This window comes from Centruroides sculpturatus, unplaced genomic scaffold, assembly GCF_000671375.1.
Source record: "Centruroides sculpturatus isolate CEXI.00-Female unplaced genomic scaffold, Cexi_2.0 scaffold161, whole genome shotgun sequence".
Classification (NCBI taxonomy): domain Eukaryota; kingdom Metazoa; phylum Arthropoda; class Arachnida; order Scorpiones; family Buthidae; genus Centruroides; species Centruroides sculpturatus.
The window spans coordinates 551,454-563,710 of record NW_019384373.1 but is presented as its reverse complement, the minus strand read 5'-3'; the positions used below and the strand labels follow the sequence as shown (position 1 = coordinate 563,710).

Here is a 12,257-nt window from a genome sequence, read left to right as displayed (position 1 = left end):
TCATACAATTATATTATTTATAAATTTAATAACTAATTTTACAATACATTTATTTAAATTTCCGTAAATAAAAATTCACATATATTTATTATTTATTAATTTTACATTATTCAAACATTGAAAACATATTCAATTCAGTATCTTAATTTATTACATGAAAATTCAAGTTTTAAAATGTGAGTAATGCTTTATTTACAGATAAAAAAAAACAAAAAATGACTCTTCTAATCGTGTATACAAAGTGAAAACATTTGTAACGACCATTCGAAATTTATACAGAAAAATAAAAAATAATGCTTCCCACAATACAAAATTTATAAACCACGTATTACGATTTATGTGGCGATCTCAATGCTATTCTATACTGATACGAGAGATTCTGACGTAATGGTAGATTAACAAGCTTCTTGTGCAGAGGACTCACTTTGCTGAATCAGTTAATTAATCTACTATTCAAAAATACATGAAATTTATACAATTTGTATAAGATAATAATGCTATTTGTGTAACTTTTTCTATATTATACGATATTCAACTAAGAGTTGGGACTTTTAGTCGCATTAATTAATGGTTTTGTGATTGGTTTACAAGATTTGTCGATTCCTTCAAAAATATCTCGTATCTGAAGTAATATATTAAATACACTATACAGCGATTGGTACATCTATACAACAAAAGTACTTTATTACATATACATTTTAGAGATTGATTCATAAATTACTTTTAGATGTTATGAACATTTATATAATCAATCATTTTAATCTGATACAAATACCTGAATTGGAAATTTTGTAGAAAGAATAAAAAATCCTCCACAACTGATTCCAATTTCATTTTCTCGAAATTTTTTCATAAAATTCAATGCCTGTCAATAATTATAAGTGTGAAAAATTCAGAATTTTTAATTTTACAATTTGCAATTTGAACTTACCTTGAGATTGACTTCCAACGGAAGAGAAATCAAATTGAATTTTCGAATTTTTTGAAAAGAATCATAAGCCTATCGTTCGTAAATTATAATTTAATATAAGTATAATAATCAATTTACACTGTTGTAATTACATGGTCAATTCTTTACTTTACACTTCACTAAAATTAATATTTCAAATTTATATTTTTTCGAACTTACCGAAGTGAAGATACGAGAAACCACAAACGAAATCGATACCACCAAACACACGCAGACAGTAGAGCAAAGCACAAGAAATATTCGTACGTATGTAGCTGACGTAGTAAATATTGTGTTATAGAAAGAGATCGATACGATATAAACGGCAATTCCGTATATAGCAAAGTAAAAATTACCCCATATATCGTTCGTTTTATCAACAAATTCGCAGATTTCCAAGTGTTTTCGCATTATATCGTTAATTTCATATTTTGCATTATGTCTTACAGCCAAATACAATTGCCGCGATATTGCATTGAATCTTTCGTACATCATTATACTTATTACTACAGTTACAGTGATGAGCCACTTTAGTAGGCCTAATTGCGAAATTACTGCGTAATGAATACAAACGGAACAGCAAAGTGTCCGTATCCAAGTTGAATCCTGTTCTATTGCCTTAAATATGTAAAATGAAAAAACGACTGAACCTATTAATATACAAATGTACGTAGATCCACACAGAAAACTCTAGCCTGTCTTCCATTTTTGCATTCTTTCTTTTTCTCCGACATACTCTGAAATTCTTAAATCGATAGCTAATTTATATTTTGTGCCAGTACGAAGCATTATCAGCGTGGCACTGCCTGCAAGATAAACCATGCTCAGAAGGAAAGGATTGTTTAAACCGCTTCCTACTATTTTTTCAGCCGGACTACAGAACCATTGATCATCATCATTCGTTTTAAATCTTTGCATTGTTAACGTTGTCAACTGTAAGACAAAAACTAAATGCAGAAAGTTTCCATAAATTTTCAGCCATTTCTTCTGTTTTTCGCTAAGCTCTTGGTGTTTGCAGCGTGCAAAAAATATATTGCCGAAAAGTGCAGAGATATTTAATATTGGACATAACATGCAATAAACGCAATTATCTGCCATTTTACCTAAGAATTTGTATATTGCATTACGTTAAATGGTCGCTTAGTAAAGCGCTGGGGCTTGCTTATATCTGCTAGAGGATATGAATTTATCTGCATTATAAACCTTCGTCAACGTTGATTTTATATTTATTTATTATTAATTCGCTTCAGAATTTTTATTATGTAAGTTTAAATACATTTATATTATTCCGTTCTGTTGTACGATTATAATATTCATCTTCATTTTATAACTATGAAAATGAAATACTCGATATGCGAATCCGAATTATTACTTCCGTATAGAATATATTTATTTCTGAAACACGATTTATGCTTATTACTAAACATAAGCGAATAAATATAACATCCGTTATTCTCTATACAGTTTTAGTGTTTAATAGTATGTTTCAGGTGTTGATTGTAATTGATTTGGTTTAATGGTCTAAGGAAAGTAAGACGTCTGGTTGCGTCTATTAAATTTAAAATTTGGGGTAAAGATTGAGGATCGAAATTTGGAATGTCGTCTTGTTTGTACGGTACATTGGTTTTATTACATTTTGGTGGTTACAGATCAAGCGAATGGGGAAATACTGGGTGATCTAGAGAGGGATCAAAATTACTGAAGGTTTTACTCGTTATTAACATTTACAATTTATTTGTAAATGTCGTCACTATCGTGAAAATTAAGTATTTGTCGTCTTATAAGACTTAAAAATAAATAAAGTTTTTATAAAAAATTCTCGTAACAGATGGCTGCACACTCAATTTTTTATTATGATTAATACTGTAAGATTTTATTTTGAAATTTACTTTTATAATAACTGAGAAAGTTACGCTAATTGTTGCTAGACGTTTTGAATGTTAAAATGTCTGTTAATTAGAGCATTGCACTAAAAATGAGTTGTCAGTGACTCTTATGACAACTATCACATTTTACTTTAATTATGTTTCCATTAATCAACATATTACATCACGTTTATTGTTGTTTATGCTATTTTGCGATGATAATACGTGCTGCAATTAATGCATTCATTTTATTAAAAGCTGAAAAATCATATTATATTTACCATATGTTGCATTTTTTTATTGTGCAGGCAGTAGCTTTAAAAATATGGTCGTATTTGTATTTTTGTGAATTTTCATTGACTGCTGATGGTGTAAAACGACGAAAGAGAAACGGAAGCAAAAGTTTTATCTTTTCGTGAAAACGTTGCATTTATATTTACTGTATATTTATTATTAAATAAAAAAATTAGTTTTTGTTTTTACTAGTTAAGGTATAAATGCTTTTGAAGCAAAAGAAACAAACACATACACACGTCTGTGTGTTTGTTATTTTTTTCTTTCAGTTTTCACAACAGCTTTCAGTTGTAATCAATGTGTTTCGTGTCTATTGACCTGATCATTGCTTGTTGTAATGAGATTGAAAAAGTTTTGTAGCTTCTCTTATCATGTATAAGTTGGGTTTGTAACGTGCTGTTTTCATCTCGTACTATCTTTCTGGAGAGATCGTGCATGACAGAAAAGCGCGCGTCGTTTCTACATGGAGCGTGAGTCAATTTTTATTCAACCGTGCAACAAGGATTTGCAGAATGCTTCTTCACACATCTATTTTCAAATTGTAAGCACTCGCGTCTATATATTTTACTTCAACACAAAAAATTCTTCGAAAATTCTTATCGCAGTACTTGATCTGATGCTCAAAACGCAGACTAATTTCTAAATTTATATACATTATTGAAGATTTTAAATAATCAAAGATTATAAAAGATATATATAGAAATGAGGAACATCGCATTCCACCTTCGTTTTCAGCAATGTTTACATAAAGAACTTAGTCAAAGCAATCAATGAACAATGACTAAGAGCAAAGATGAGTCATGTCAACTTAGAGATAAGTAAACACCAACTCAGAGATGACTCTAAGAAAGCTCGACATCATCATCAAATAAGAAAACACTGCCTCAGCTACAATAATGTCACTACCAATGAATCATCACCCGATGATGAACTTTCTCACGTTGAAAGGATTTAAAAGGAGAGCTCCAACCAGAGAAAGTTCAGTTAGAGTTGGAGACACAATTCCAGCCAGAGAAAGACAGTTGAGTTGCAGAACGAGTTGGAGTCGCAGTCACAATCAGAAAGACAGAGATCTAGAGAGTAAAACCAGACGAGCACCAGAGCAAGAGTGGTTCAAGAGAGGACGACTCAAAAACGAACAAGCACAAGACGAAGTGCAGCAAACACCAGAAACCTTCACAGTCTTGGCCTTCAGGTCCACGTCACAAGAGAAGACATCTTGTTTACCGGGTATGTTGTGAGTCGCTTAAGTTCGAATACACCCTGTTAGGCACCCCTCGTTGTATAAATACAAATAGGCAAGTTTCCAAAATCAGGTTTTATAATTTTGTTGTAAACGTTCGTTTATGTTAATAAATGTCCTTAAATTAGTTATATTTGGCTCCCCGTTCTTCCACCTGAGAGGCTCAATCCTCGACTTCGGAGTGACTCTTGCCCTCGCGCCCTAATCATCCATTTTATCTCAAACGGCAATGTGTCCGATAAAACACACCTGATGGCAGGACTCTACCCTAAAAAGTACGTAATAAATTTTTACGGCCCCCGAACCCCACACGTGCAACAACCATCGATGCAAGCTGCTCCTTCTACTCAAAACGTGCAACAACTATCAATGCAAGCTGGTCATTCAACTCGAAACTTGCAACAACCGTGGATGCAAGCTGCTCCTTTTATTCAAAACGTGCAACAACCATCGATGCAAGCTGGTCATTTAACTCGAAACATGCAACAATCATCAATGCAAGCTGCTTATTCAACTCAAAACGTGCAACAATTGATACATGCTGATCCTTCTACTCAAAACGTGCAACAACCATCGATGCAAGCTAGTCATTCAATTCGAGACGTGCAACAACCATCGATGCATGCTGATCCGTCTACTCAAAACGTGCAACAACCATCGATGCAAGCTAGTCATTCAATTCGAGACGTGCAACAAGCACGGATGCATGCTGATCCTTCTACTCAAAACGTGCAACAGCCATCGATGCAAGCTAGTCATTCAATTCGAGACGTGCAACAAGCATGGATGCATGCTGATCCTTCTACTCAAAACGTGCAACAACCATCGATGCAAGCTGGTCATTTAACTCGAAACGTGCAACAACCGTGGATGCAAGCTGCTCCTTCTACTCAAAATGTGCAACAACCATCGATGCAAGCTGGTCCTTCAACTCGAAACGTGCGGCAGCCATGGATGCAAGCAGGATGTCCCTCAATGATAGGCTATTTGTCTTTTATCGTTTATTGTTCCGCCGATGTGTAAGTCACTCTAAATAGACGAAAACACTAAAAGATATGTTAGAATAATCTGTACTTCTGCTTTAGGTGTTGAATGTAACAGGTAAATTTTTTTTTATTTTAATGTAATTCGGAATTTTTTTTCTGTAATTTTCATAAATTTTATTCAGTTTTGCTGATAAGTTTTTGGAAAATGTTGTTAAACTTCAAATAAATGTTTTTATAAAGATAAAAATTAATAAAGTAGCATTAAATAACGTAAAATCTCGTTACATTAATACCACTAAACCGCAGACTTCTAGTACTATACAGATAAATGTGTACAGTATTGTGAGAATACGGACGAGGGTCCAGGCCCTCTAATCGTCAGATCCGTTAGACCTGCTCACTTTGTCACTGGATGGCTTGATTTTGAACAGAACCCGAGTGGTAAGATCCTGTGTGGGGTTGTGCATAACGAACGAATACCAGACAAGGAGGACATTAATTAACAATTTAATGATTACTAACAATACTACAATATCTTGGATACAAAGGAATAATACCATATATTAACAGTATGGATTACCTATGTGAGGATAGTTCCTATCTCTATGTTATTTAGAATAAGCCCGAGAGAGAGAGTTTTACATTAGATTTACCTCGTTGTTCATGTTGACTGACTTTACTTGGTGATTATCTTGAAGGAGTCTATGTGGCTAGATCATAGCTGAACGGCCGGTCTTATGGCTCGTGTCCTCAAGACTATTTGGGATGATCTGCCTCGAGTGTATGAAATCCAGCCCTTTTATCTCCATCTTTTGCAATGTCATGATTATAAGAATGGGTTATGACATTTTAGCAGGTGGTGTGCACAATTCTAAGATACGAGGCGTGGAGAAAGGAAGCAAAACATCCTCAGTTCTTGGAAAAGTGCTACGTGACAGAGCAGGTTTACAGGATGTAAAAGTTTATAACCTTATTAGGTTATGTTTTATTAATTATTCCAAATTTTATCATTCTTTTTATATAGTTGAGTGAAATTAAAGCATAGTATTTATTATATTATAATTTTATATTAATTATCTCATGAACACCGTCAGATTGTCACAGTATTTTACAATTCTTTGTTTCATTTATCTCCAATTAGTAGTCTTAAATTTTTGATTCTTTCAGTTTATAGTTTCTGTAATTTCTACTAGATGTTCGCTTCACTAGTTTCTCCACCTTTTCTATAAGATTCATTTTATTGTAATGGTATAAACATGCATTGTAGTTTGTTTTGAACATTATACAAGACACATACGCAAAAATGTTATAAATTAAGAAAATTTACAAAAATCATGTATATATTGTTTCATGTATTAAATGCAAATAAAGCAGAAACTAAACTACTAACAGACGTTTCTTTAAATGTTAAAACCTGTTTAATCTTAAGCTTTCAACTCATGATTAAACACTAATAGAAAGGTTGCGGCCAAAGCTCAAACGTTAATCTTCTACGACAAGCAAATTTACACTTTTGATATTTGATTTCGAAGTAAAACACGTTGCGCTACATGTTTACGTCGCACAATGGCTCATGGAATAGTGTTGAAAAATGCCCGAAACGTTTAACAACAAAGATAAGTAATTAAATTAAACTATTTGAAAGTATTTATAAGATGTTTAATAACCATAAATAATTGTTTTTAATGTGCGTCGTGTCTCCTACCATACGAAAGGACTACCTGATACTTTCGTTCCGAAAGTAATGGATTACGTTAATCTTGAAAGCAGCTCGAGAAATTATTTTTAGAAAATGTACAAACGTATTACGCTGTTGGTGGTTAAAGATGCTGTGAAAAAACAAACTTTCTCTTACAGAATTATAACGTGCTGAGGAAATAGAGAAAACAGGAAGACACTGTGGCAAGTTTGTAAAGAGTTTTACATCTGTTAAAATCTGTCACATATATTTCTATAATATAACTGATATAAAACACAAATAAAAACAAATGTATATATTCATTAACCTTTATATGTCAGCTATTGTATCCAGCTGTATTAAAGTTGCTTCCGCAGGCAATTGCCCCACTAAGAATTGTATGTATTATTAAAAACTAAACCGGTATTTGACATCACTACTACGGTACTAATTTCGATAAATATGTAGATTATAAGTTGTTTTTAACTAATATTGGCTTTTGGCTTAGTAGTGACATAGATCGAGATATAAGAATCAATTAGCTACAAAAATTAAATAACTCGATTTTTCTACCGAAACCGTCACAAAATTTTGTTCTTACTTCATGCTGTTGGCATAATAGTAGCATAATACCGCTCTTATACATTTATGTACTTACATTAGTTTAACAAACTGAGTAATATTTATATTTTTGTTAATTATTTGGCATGTAATCTCCAAACTAAAAAAGTTGATTTTTGCCAACCTCCATATTGTTATTAAAAAAGTAAACAAAATACATGACGTGTTTTGCGTTTTGTATCTTTGAGCAGACCTGAAAACTTTTACCAGAGAATGAAATTTTTCATTACATAAAATAGACAGGAATTTGAAAATATCTCAAAACTATTTTATCTGCTGTTATTTCATAATTTCAACTGCAGAGGGTTGATCGCGTTACATAATGCCGAATTAAGAGGCCTATAAAGTAACCTAACTAAATGCCATGGCGCCAGTTTTGGTTATGCTCGATCTGATGGCCACGTTGTGAAACTATAGCCCTACATTGAAGATTCTACTGTAGAAGATTTCTTTGAAGAACATTCGTGTTTAAACGGTCCCATTTTTTCTTACAGGCTTTTCATAAGTTTGCCATAGTTTTTGGACGACGGCTTTCTAGAGCTCGTTTCAATAGATTAAATGCACAATAGTCCACTGGAATCGCGTCGGGTGACTTTACGCAAATGTCATCAAAACGGCTATTATAGATTCCCGTTTCCAGATTTAATACATGGATGAGATCTCGGTCAATTCTGAGGTATGACAGGAAGCTTTGTCTTGATGCACTTATACATCTGTTTGGTCATTTCCGTGCAAAGTAGGGATCTCTTCACGGTATGGAGGTTTCAGAATGTTAGTCTAGTAATATGTAGAATTAATTTTAACGTTTTTTTAACTTTTCTGATGTTTAGTTTACCACGATAACAATAACTCGCAGTGACCATAAAGCCTGACAGAAAACTTTCGCGATATTCCTTGAATCATTTTTGGTATGATCTCCCATCTGGTAGTCTGTAGTAAATTGCCCGCGATTTCTTACAATTTTTCATTTACAGTACATCCATGCTTCATCTAGCGTGACCACAAACTGCCACTTGTTTACCAAAAGATACTTTTCGTACAGTTTTCGGCAGTTGGTCTTTCGTTTTTGTATGTGATGAGACAGCAGCTTGTGAACTTGACTATTATGCATGGGCGTAGCGAAGAAGGGGCATGAGTGGGCCGGTTCACCCCGATTAGCCTGGTGCCTCTCCCCGTAAAAACACGATTCAAACTTATTAAATCCAATGAATCGATCAATTATATTTAAGTCAAAAGCAAGCAAGCATAAGGAGATTCATTGAAAGCATAAACAAATAATTTAATAGTGAACTGCCACGCCATGTAGATTTGGTTGCAGTCGTAAGATTGTAGCGTTTATTAATTTGAAACGAAATAATTATTTACCCATTTAACAAAATTAAAATTTTTTTGTTGAATTTTAAGAATATTAGGATCAATTTTAAACGACAGTTCTAAATCTTAACACTTAAGTATGTCAAGCGGTTCCGATGAGCATGTTCCAATCATACCAAACATCGATAAAATGGCAGCACTGCTGCACACACACACACACTTGCTATATCTGACGGGCTCGAACCGTGGCACGCTCAGACGCGTGCGAACCTGAAGGAACCAGTTGGTTTTACACTACATACAACGAATAAACTTAGGTTAAGTTAACGTTATCAACTGTACGACAAATACTAAATGCAGAAATTTTCCATAAATTGTTACCCATTTCTTGTGTTTCTCGCTAAGCTTTTGGTGTTCGCAACGTGCATAAAATATGTTGCCGAAAAGTGCACAGATATTTAATATAGGACAAAACATGCAATAAACGCAATTATCTGCCATTTTACCTCATAATATGTTTATTGCATGATGTTAAGTGGTCGCTTAGTAAAGTGCTACGGCTTGATTAAATCTGACTGAAGATATAGAAAGCATGTGCGTTATATAAAATCATAAACTCTAATTTTATATTAAATTCTAAAAAATTCGTTTTCAAATCAGTATTGTGCATTTTCTAATTGGTTGATACCATTCTCTTTTATTATATAACATTTATGTTGCTATCTATTATAATAATATTATTGACATTATAAGTCTAAGTCAATAATCGGTATTAAAGTGGAAATCCTTAAAATATACACAATTATTATTTGATAATGGAGTTTATTTAAATTGCTTGAAGTTTTATAAACAGTGTGCACATGCCGATTTTTATTTCCCAGGAATACAGTGGTGTATTGCAGAAATTTAACCGTAAGTACAAGAATGAGCCATATTGTGTAAGTTTCTTTTTGTCCTGAAACAACTTTGGAACGACATTGTCTACGTAGGTTTTTAGCTTGAGATTTAATATGCTCTTGTATTGGACTGACTTCTGTACATATTCTCAGATTATAGTTTGTTCTTGCCGTATCGAACAATTTTGTGCTAACAGCGTAAGGGCTTTTTTTATAGTTTACAAAGACAAGAAAATATGCGTGAAGCTTCTCTGTTAACATAATTAATCATTTAATTTTACTTTATTGGCTGTTATGTATAATAAAAGTTTATATATGGCGATCGATCAAATGTAATACTAAAGATATTTACATTTTTGTAAACTGGGAATCTTCGAACGTGTATAAATGAAAAACAAAACTGGAGAGTTTTTCTGTATGCATTGATATTAGTGTGCATCTACGTGTGGTAGACCTTTTTTACCCAATTCGAAGTTTAATGATTCCTACATATTTTCTTAAAATGTTCTGAAATTATACACAGATGTTTGTGTATTAAGGACATTTATACGATCAAATATTCTGTTTATTAAAGGTCTCGAGTGTTGGAAAATAGATGGGGTCATGTGTCGTGTTTTGAGTGGAATTAGATTAAATGAACATTTTATTCTCATTTAATACACAATTGTTTGAAAATACACATCTGTAATTTCAAAATTAAGATTTTAGCAGTTTTATTTGCAGTTATGTTTAGTTTGTCAAATTATGAAACATTACTCTGGTTGATACTTATTGTTAAATTGCACTTATATAATTTGTTTATTAAGAAAGCCTCTGGATAGTAATTTCATCTCAAAACAAAATTTATTTCTTAAATGGAGTTCAATTGAGTGATTGAATTATATTTGAAGTTATTTGTTTCTCTCTGCAAATACTTTGCTCAAGAATCATTCACAATACGTACTATATTCGATTACTTTTCTAGAAATATTATACCGTATAACAACTTGTTATACATAATATAGTGTTAATTGTAATTTATTTTAAATGCATGCAAATTCTCTAATAATAAAGTTTTATACATTATAATATCACAAAAAAATGAATAGGTTGAGTTATATATAATAATATTCTTACTGATTATTTTAGTCACAGATTTTAGCAAACTGATGTTCTTCTTGCTTGTGTCATAATTGTGCTTTTAAGTTTATTTCAATTATTTTAATTTCCGTTTTAATTTTAACATTCAGTTAAAATCTATGGAACATTTTCAAAATTCTTAACTGGAAAATAAAAAATTTTCGTTGAATTTTGGAAATAATGCTGCAATATCGCATACTTTTTGGTGTCTAATATGACAGTTTCTTATTATGAGCCGAAATAATTCACACTATTAGCAGAATGTATATTTTCAACAAAATGATAAAACAGAAAACAAAAAAGATAATATTTGATACTGCGGAATGATGCGGTTAACTCAGAAACTTAATTGTCTATTCCATATTAGGTCTCTATCTAAAAGCATATCTTCATGATTAAAATTTTTTTGCAAGATACATATATCAAAAGTTATCAGCATTTATAATTTAACGTGGTGGCCACACCCAAATATAATATACAGTTTATTGAAGGAAATGATGCAATGTGCTCGAAAATGATTAGGAAACCATTATTAATTGATTGAATCATTCATACTTTGAGTAATAAACTGATAAAAACTTCATGCCTGATTACGTTAAAGCCATCATAAATGAAGGGCATTGAAATTGATAATGCAAAATAATAAAGCATGTTTGATTAAACAAGTCTGCAAATCTGGATGCCATTTCACATTAAACTTCATTATTTTCGAATACCTTAACTTAGTTTTAATATTATTTCATTAATAAATTCTAATTAATTTTATTATTCATAATTTTTCAATGAAATATTGCGGGACAATGTAGTACTGTTATGGTTTATCCGTTTTCCGGCACGCAACAAGTGAACGACCTGTCCATGGGATGCCACACGGCAAATCTTCATGATAATACCTTGTTACACTTTCTACGAAAAACTGGCTGTAAGTATAAAAGCCGTTTTTTTTTTGTAGAAAGTGCTATTATCGTGAAGAAAACTAGGCACTAACTCGTCACAAGCAACCATTGTTTAATTAATGGCTTAATTCATTCAGCTGCTGGTAGAATGAAACCAGTTTATACGCAATTATTAAAATACTATTAAAAACCTGAAAAATTCCACATGGCTATCTCATCCTGGGCCCTTAGTCTCGAGTTTTTCGTGTTGTACTCGAATTGACGTCATCGAACTCACTCGTGTTACAATGACCCGCATAATCGGTAGTCTCGAGTTACACACATCGAACGAACTCGAACGGCGAGCGGAAGTAGGTCATATTCACTTGTTTACGTGTGTCGTTAAGCACGATGAGA

The 12,257-nt window shown here is 32.4% G+C and overlaps 1 long non-coding RNA gene across 1 annotated transcript; it reads right to left on the bottom strand.

The window, feature by feature from the left end:
• Nucleotides 1–304: 304 nt before the first annotated feature.
• Nucleotides 305–978, bottom strand: LOC111615352. Its single transcript, XR_002755066.1, has 3 exons — nt 932–978; nt 776–865; nt 305–664 (listed from the first exon to the last, which is right to left on the bottom strand). It is a non-coding gene; the product is annotated as an uncharacterized LOC111615352 (long non-coding RNA).
• Nucleotides 979–12,257: the final 11,279 nt, after the last annotated feature.